This window comes from Salvelinus alpinus, chromosome 19 (genome assembly GCF_045679555.1).
Source record: "Salvelinus alpinus chromosome 19, SLU_Salpinus.1, whole genome shotgun sequence".
NCBI classification, from domain to species: domain Eukaryota; kingdom Metazoa; phylum Chordata; class Actinopteri; order Salmoniformes; family Salmonidae; genus Salvelinus; species Salvelinus alpinus.
The window spans coordinates 17,231,274-17,240,382 of record NC_092104.1 but is presented as its reverse complement, the minus strand read 5'-3'; the positions used below and the strand labels follow the sequence as shown (position 1 = coordinate 17,240,382).

Here is a 9,109-nt window from a genome sequence, read left to right as displayed (position 1 = left end):
CCTCGCCTCCAGTCGGAGACCAGAATACCCTTATAACCAGGAAGGTTTCTCACCTTGAGTCTGGCGCCTTAGACCACTCGGCCATCCTGACAACTATGAAAACTTAAAATTCATATTTTTTCACGATTCTGTAACATAAAGTCTGATATGTCTGATGGAAACATGCAGAACTTAAGATACAAAGAACGGAAAATATATATTTTTTAAAAGGTAATGAAAGATATAGTAAAAAACTTTTTTTTAAAGGAATTGAGTAACTTATTGAATTCTAAACTAGGCATATGATGACCTGTATCGAACCATTATTCCCGTTTCATGTGTTTTCTGTTCTCAAATTATGACATCTATAAACACTTAATCACTGTTCATGCGTTTTCCTTTCACCATTTGGAGAATGTCTCGGTGTTGACCAAAAGCTACTTTTTTAGGCAAAAAGCTGTGTCAGAAGAGGGATTTGAACCCTCGCCTCCAGTCGGCGACCAGAATACCCTTATAACCAGGAAGGTTTCTCACCTTGAGTCTGGCGCCTTAGACCACTCGGCCATCCTGACAACTAAGAAAACTTAAAATTCATATTTTTTCACGATTCTGTAACATAAAGTCTGATATGTCTGATGGAAACATGCAGAACTTAAGATACAAAGAACAGACAACAAAAACATGTTAAAAGGTAATGAAAGATATAGTAAAAAACATATTTTTAAAGGAATTGAGTAACTTATTGAATTCTAAACTAGGCATGTGATGACCTGTATCGAACCATTATTCCCGTTTCATGTGTTTTCTGTTCTCAAATTATGACATCTATAAACACTTAATCACTGTTCATGCGTTTTCCTTTCACCATTTGGAGAATGTCTCGGTGTTGACCAAAAGCTACTTTTATAGGCAAAAAGCTGTGTCAGAAGAGGGATTTGAACCCTCGCCTCCAGTCAGACACCAGAATACTCTTATAACCAGGAAGAATTCTCACCTTGAGTCTGGCGCCTTAGACCACTCGGCAATCCTGCCAACTATGAACCCTTAAAATTCATATTTTTTCACGACTCTGTAACATAAAGTCTGATATGTGTGATGGAAACATGCAGAACGTAAGATACAAAGAACGGAAAATATATATTTTTTAAAAGGTAATGAAAGATATAGTAAAAAACTTTTTTTTAAAGGAATTGAGTAACTTATTGATTTCTAAATTAGGCATATGATGACCTGTATCGAACCATTATTCCCGTTTCATGTGTTTTCTGTTCTCAAATTATGACATCTATAAACACTTAATCACTGTTCATGCGTTTTCCTTTCACCATTTGGAGAATGTCTCGGTGTTGACCAAAAGCTACTTTTATAGGCAAAAAGCTGTGTCAGAAGAGGGATTTGAACCCTCGCCTCCAGTCAGACACCAGAATACCCTTATAACCAGGAAGAATTCTCACCTTGAGTCTGGCGCCTTAGACCACTCGGCAATCCTGCCAACTATGAACCCTTAAAATTCATATTTTTTCACGACTCTGTAACATAAAGTCTGATATGTGTGATGGAAACATGCAGAACTTAAGATACAAAGAACGGAAAATATATATTTTTTAAAAGGTAATGAAAGATATAGTAAAAAACTTTTTTTTAAAGGAATTGAGTAACTTATTGATTTCTAAATTAGGCATATGATGACCTGTATCGAACCATTATTCCCGTTTCATGTGTTTTCTGTTCTCAAATTATGACATCTATAAACACTTAATCACTGTTCATGCGTTTTCCTTTCACCATTTGGAGAATGTCTCGGTGTTGACCAAAAGCTACTTTTTTAGGCAAAAAGCTGTGTCAGAAAAGGGATTTGAACCCTCGCCTCCAGTCGGAGACCAGAATACCCTTATAACCAGGAAGGTTTCTCACCTTGAGTCTGGCGCCTTAGACCACTCGGCCATCCTGACAACTATGAAAACTTAAAATTCATATTTTTTCACGATTCTGTAACATAAAGTCTGATATGTCTGATGGAAACATGCAGAACTTAAGATACAAAGAACAGACAACAAAAACATGTTAAAAGGTAATTAACGATATAGTAAAAAACATTTTTTTAAAGGAATTGAGTAACTTATTGAATTCTAAACTAGGCATATGATGACCTGTATCAAACCATTATTCCCGTTTCATGTGTTTTCTGTTCTCAAATTATGACATCTATAAACACTTAATCACTGTTCATGCGTTTTCCTTTCACCATTTGGAGAATGTCTCGGTGTTGACCAAAAGCTACTTTTTTAGGCAAAAAGCTGTGTCAGAAGAGGGATTTGAACCCTCGCCTCCAGTCGGAGACCAGAATACCCTTATAACCAGGAAGCTTTCTCACCTTGAGTCTGGCGCCTTAGACCACTCGGCCATCCTGACAACTATGAACCCTTAAAATTCATATTTTTTCACGACTCTGTAACATAAAGTATGATATGTCTGATGCAAACATGCAGAACTTAAGATACAAAGAACGGAAAATATATATTTTTTAAAAGGTAATGAAAGATATAGTAAAAAAACATATTTTTAAAGGAATTGAGTAACTTATTGAATTCTAAACTAGGCATGTGATGACCTGTATCGAACCATTATTCCCGTTTCATGTGTTTTCTGTTCTCAAATTATGACATCTATAAACACTTAATCACTGTTCATGCGTTTTCCTTTCACCATTTGGAGAATGTCTCGGTGTTGACCAAAAGCTACTTTTATAGGCAAAAAGCTGTGTCAGAAGAGGGATTTGAACCCTCGCCTCCAGTCAGACACCAGAATACCCTTATAACCAGGAAGAATTCTCACCTTGAGTCTGGCGCCTTAGACCACTCGGCAATCCTGCCAACTATGAACCCTTAAAATTCATATTTTTTCACGACTCTGTAACATAAAGTCTGATATGTGTGATGGAAACATGCAGAACGTAAGATACAAAGAACGGAAAAGAAAAAAATGTTAAAAGGTAATGAAAGATATAGTAAAAAACATTTTTTTAAAGGAATTGAGTAACTACTGAATTCTAAACTAGGCATATGATGACCTGTATCGAACCATTATTCCCGTTTCATGTGTTTTCTGTTCTCAAATTATGACATCTATAAACTCTTAATCATTGTTCATGCGTTTTCCTTTCACCATTTGGAGAATTTCTCGGTGTTGACCAAAAGCTGCTTTTTTAGGCAAAAGCTGTGTCAGAAAAGGGATTTGAACCCTCGCCTCCAGTCGGAGACCAGAATACCCTTATAACCAGGAAGATTTCACACCTTGAGTCTGGCGCCTTAGACCACTCGGCCATCCTGACAACTATGAACGCTTAAAATTCATATTTTTTCACGACTCTGTAACATAAAGTATGATATGTCTGATGCAAACATGCAGAACTTAAGATACAAAGAACGGAAAATATATATTTTTTAAAAGGTAATGAAAGATATAGTAAAAAACTTTTTTTTAAAGGAATTGAGTAACTTATTGATTTCTAAATTAGGCATATGATGACCTGTATCGAACCATTATTCCCGTTTCATGTGTTTTCTGTTCTCAAATTATGACATCTATAAACACTTAATCACTGTTCATGCGTTTTCCTTTCACCATTTGGAGAATGTCTCGGTGTTGACCAAAAGCTACTTTTTTAGGCAAAAAGCTGTGTCAGAAGAGGGATTTGAACCCTCGCCTCCAGTCGGAGACCAGAATACCCTTATAACCAGGAATAATTCTCACCTTGAGTCTGGCGCCTTAGACCACTCGGCCATCCTGACAACTATGAACCCTTAAAATTCATATTTTTTCACGACTCTGTAACATAAAGTATGATATGTCTGACGCAAACATGCAGAACTTAAGATACAAAGAACGGAAAATATATATTTTTTAAAAGGTAATGAAAGATATAGTAAAAAACATTTTTTTAAAGGAATTGAGTAACTTATTGAATTCTAAACTAGGCATATGATGACCTGTATCGAACCATTATTCCCGTTTCATGTGTTTTCTGTTCTCAAATTATGACATCTATAAACACTTAATCACTGTTCATGCGTTTTCCTTTCACCATTTGGAGAATGTCTCGGTGTTGACCAAAAGCTACTTTTTTAGGCAAAAATCTGTGTCAGAAGAGGGATTTGAACCCTCGCCTCCAGTCGGAGACCAGAATACCCTTATAACCAGGAAGGTTTCTCACCTTGAGTCTGGCGCCTTAGACCACTCGGCCATCCTGACAACTATGAAAACTTAAAATTCATATTTTTTCACGATTCTGTAACATAAAGTCTGATATGTCTGATGGAAACATGCAGAACTTAAGATACAAAGAACAGACAACAAAAACATGTTAAAAGGTAATTAAAGATATAGTAAAAAACATTTTTTTAAAGGAATTGAGTAACTTATTGAATTCTAAACTAGGCATATGATGACCTGTATCAAACCATTATTCCCGTTTCATGTGTTTTCTGTTCTCAAATTATGACATCTATAAACACTTAATCACTGTTCATGCGTTTTCCTTTCACCATTTGGAGAATGTCTCGGTGTTGACCAAAAGCTACTTTTTTAGGCAAAAAGCTGTGTCAGAAGAGGGATTTGAACCCTCGCCTCCAGTCGGAGACCAGAATACCCTTATAACCAGGAAGGTTTCTCACCTTGAGTCTGGCGCCTTAGACCACTCGGCCATCCTGACAACTACGAACCCTTAAAATTCATATTTTTTCACGACTCTGTAACATAAAGTATGATATGTCTGATGCAAACATGCAGAACTTAAGATACAAAGAACGGAAAATATATATTTTTTAAAAGGTAATGAAAGATATAGTAAAAAACATATTTTTAAAGGAATTGAGTAACTTATTGAATTCTAAACTAGGCATATGATGACCTGTATCGAACCATTATTCCCGTTTCATGTGTTTTCTGTTCTCAAATTATGACATCTATAAACACTTAATCACTGTTCATGCGTTTTCCTTTCACCATTTGGAGAATGTCTCGGTGTTGACCAAAAGCTACTTTTTTAGGCAAAAGCTGTGTCAGAAGAGGGATTTGAACCCTCGCCTCCAGTCGGAGACCAGAATACCCTTATAACCAGGAAGGTTTCTCACCTTGAGTCTGGCGCCTTAGACCACTCGGCCATCCTGACAACTATGAAAACTTAAAATTCATATTTTTTCACGATTCTGTAACATAAAGTCTGATATGTCTGATGGAAACATGCAGAACTTAAGATACAAAGAACGGAAAATATATATTTTTTAAAAGGTAATGAAAGATATAGTAAAAAACTTTTTTTTAAAGGAATTGAGTAACTTATTGAATTCTAAACTAGGCATATGATGACCTGTATCGAACCATTATTCCCGTTTCATGTGTTTTCTGTTCTCAAATTATGACATCTATAAACACTTAATCACTGTTCATGCGTTTTCCTTTCACCATTTGGAGAATGTCTCGGTGTTGACCAAAAGCTACTTTTTTAGGCAAAAAGCTGTGTCAGAAGAGGGATTTGAACCCTCGCCTCCAGTCGGCGACCAGAATACCCTTATAACCAGGAAGGTTTCTCACCTTGAGTCTGGCGCCTTAGACCACTCGGCCATCCTGACAACTATGAAAACTTAAAATTCATATTTTTTCACGATTCTGTAACATAAAGTCTGATATGTCTGATGGAAACATGCAGAACTTAAGATACAAAGAACAGACAACAAAAACATGTTAAAAGGTAATGAAAGATATAGTAAAAAACATATTTTTAAAGGAATTGAGTAACTTATTGAATTCTAAACTAGGCATGTGATGACCTGTATCGAACCATTATTCCCGTTTCATGTGTTTTCTGTTCTCAAATTATGACATCTATAAACACTTAATCACTGTTCATGCGTTTTCCTTTCACCATTTGGAGAATGTCTCGGTGTTGACCAAAAGCTACTTTTATAGGCAAAAAGCTGTGTCAGAAGAGGGATTTGAACCCTCGCCTCCAGTCAGACACCAGAATACTCTTATAACCAGGAAGAATTCTCACCTTGAGTCTGGCGCCTTAGACCACTCGGCAATCCTGCCAACTATGAACCCTTAAAATTCATATTTTTTCACGACTCTGCAACATAAAGTCTGATATGTGTGATGGAAACATGCAGAACGTAAGATACAAAGAACGGAAAATATATATTTTTTAAAAGGTAATGAAAGATATAGTAAAAAACTTTTTTTTAAAGGAATTGAGTAACTTATTGATTTCTAAATTAGGCATATGATGACCTGTATCGAACCATTATTCCCGTTTCATGTGTTTTCTGTTCTCAAATTATGACATCTATAAACACTTAATCACTGTTCATGCGTTTTCCTTTCACCATTTGGAGAATGTCTCGGTGTTGACCAAAAGCTACTTTTATAGGCAAAAAGCTGTGTCAGAAGAGGGATTTGAACCCTCGCCTCCAGTCAGACACCAGAATACCCTTATAACCAGGAAGAATTCTCACCTTGAGTCTGGCGCCTTAGACCACTCGGCAATCCTGCCAACTATGAACCCTTAAAATTCATATTTTTTCACGACTCTGTAACATAAAGTCTGATATGTGTGATGGAAACATGCAGAACTTAAGATACAAAGAACGGAAAATATATATTTTTTAAAAGGTAATGAAAGATATAGTAAAAAACTTTTTTTTAAAGGAATTGAGTAACTTATTGATTTCTAAATTAGGCATATGATGACCTGTATCGAACCATTATTCCCGTTTCATGTGTTTTCTGTTCTCAAATTATGACATCTATAAACACTTAATCACTGTTCATGCGTTTTCCTTTCACCATTTGGAGAATGTCTCGGTGTTGACCAAAAGTTACTTTTTTAGGCAAAAAGCTGTGTCAGAAAAAAGATTTGAACCCTCGCCTCCAGTCGGAGACCAGAATACCCTTATAACCAGGAAGGTTTCTCACCTTGAGTCTGGCGCCTTAAACCACTCGGCCATCCTGACAACTATGAAAACTTAAAATTCATATTTTTTCACGATTCTGTAACATAAAGTCTGATATGTCTGATGGAAACATGCAGAACTTAAGATACAAAGAACAGACAACAAAAACATGTTAAAAGGTAATTAACGATATAGTAAAAAACATTTTTTTAAAGGAATTGAGTAACTTATTGAATTCTAAACTAGGCATATGATGACCTGTATCAAACCATTATTCCCGTTTCATGTGTTTTCTGTTCTCAAATTATGACATCTATAAACACTTAATCACTGTTCATGCGTTTTCCTTTCACCATTTGGAGAATGTCTCGGTGTTGACCAAAAGCTACTTTTTTAGGCAAAAAGCTGTGTCAGAAGAGGGATTTGAACCCTCGCCTCCAGTCGGAGACCAGAATACCCTTATAACCAGGAAGGTTTCTCACCTTGAGTCTGGCGCCTTAGACCACTCGCCCATCCTGACAACTATGAACCCTTAAAATTCATATTTTTTCACGACTCTGTAACATAAAGTATGATATGTCTGATGCAAACATGCAGAACTTAAGATACAAAGAACGGAAAATATATATTTTTTAAAAGGTAATGAAAGATATAGTAAAAAAACATATTTTTAAAGGAATTGAGTAACTTATTGAATTCTAAACTAGGCATGTGATGACCTGTATCGAACCATTATTCCCGTTTCATGTGTTTTCTGTTCTCAAATTATGACATCTATAAACACTTAATCACTGTTCATGCGTTTTCCTTTCACCATTTGGAGAATGTCTCGGTGTTGACCAAAAGCTACTTTTATAGGCAAAAAGCTGTGTCAGAAGAGGGATTTGAACCCTCGCCTCCAGAATACCCTTATAACCAGGAAGAATTCTCACCTTGAGTCTGGCGCCTTAGACCACTCGGCAATCCTGCCAACTATGAACCCTTAAAATTCATATTTTTTCACGACTCTGTAACATAAAGTCTGATATGTGTGATGGAAACATGCAGAACGTAAGATACAAAGAACGGAAAAGAAAAAAATGTTAAAAGGTAATGAAAGATATAGTAAAAAACATTTTTTTAAAGGAATTGAGTAACTACTGAATTCTAAACTAGGCATATGATGACCTGTATCGAACCATTATTCCCGTTTCATGTGTTTTCTGTTCTCAAATTATGACATCTATAAACACTTAATCATTGTTCATGCGTTTTCCTTTCACCATTTGGAGAATTTCTCGGTGTTGACCAAAAGCTGCTTTTTTAGGCAAACGCTGTGTCAGAAGAGGGATTTGAACCCTCGCCTCCAATCGGAGACCAGAATACCCTTATAACCAGGAAGATTTCTCACCTTGAGTCTGGCGCCTTAGACCACTCGGCCATCCTGACAACTATGAACGCTTAAAATTCATATTTTTTCACGACTCTGTAACATAAAGTATGATATGTCTGATGCAAACATGCAGAACTTAAGATACAATGAACGGAAAATATATATTTTTTAAAAGGTAATGAAAGATATAGTAAAAAACTTTTTTTTAAAGGAATTGAGTAACTTATTGAATTCTAAACTAGGCATATGATGACCTGTATCGAACCATTATTCCCGTTTCATGTGTTTTCTGTTCTCAAATTATGACATCTATAAACACTTAATCACTGTTCATGCGTTTTCCTTTCACCATTTGGAGAATGTCTCGGTGTTGACCAAAAGCTACTTTTTTAGGCAAAAAGCTGTGTCAGAAGAGGGATTTGAACCCTCGCCTCCAGTCGGCGACCAGAATACCCTTATAACCAGGAAGGTTTCTCACCTTGAGTCTGGCGCCTTAGACCACTCGGCCATCCTGACAACTATGAAAACTTAAAATTCATATTTTTTCACGATTCTGTAACATAAAGTCTGATATGTCTGATGGAAACATGCAGAACTTAAGATACAAAGAACAGACAACAAAAACATGTTAAAAGGTAATGAAAGATATAGTAAAAAACATATTTTTAAAGGAATTGAGTAACTTATTGAATTCTAAACTAGGCATGTGATGACCTGTATCGAACCATTATTCCCGTTTCATGTGTTTTCTGTTCTCAAATTATGACATCTATAAACACTTAATCACTGTTCATGCGTTTTCCTTTCA

The 9,109-nt window shown here is 35.9% G+C and overlaps 1 non-coding gene across 1 annotated transcript; it reads right to left on the bottom strand.

Annotated features, from left to right (window-relative positions):
- Positions 1–8,245: 8,245 nt before the first annotated feature.
- Positions 8,246–8,357, bottom strand: trnal-caa (transfer RNA leucine (anticodon CAA)). Its single transcript has 2 exons — positions 8,320–8,357; positions 8,246–8,291 (listed from the first exon to the last, which is right to left on the bottom strand). It is a non-coding gene; the product is annotated as a tRNA-Leu (tRNA).
- Positions 8,358–9,109: the final 752 nt, after the last annotated feature.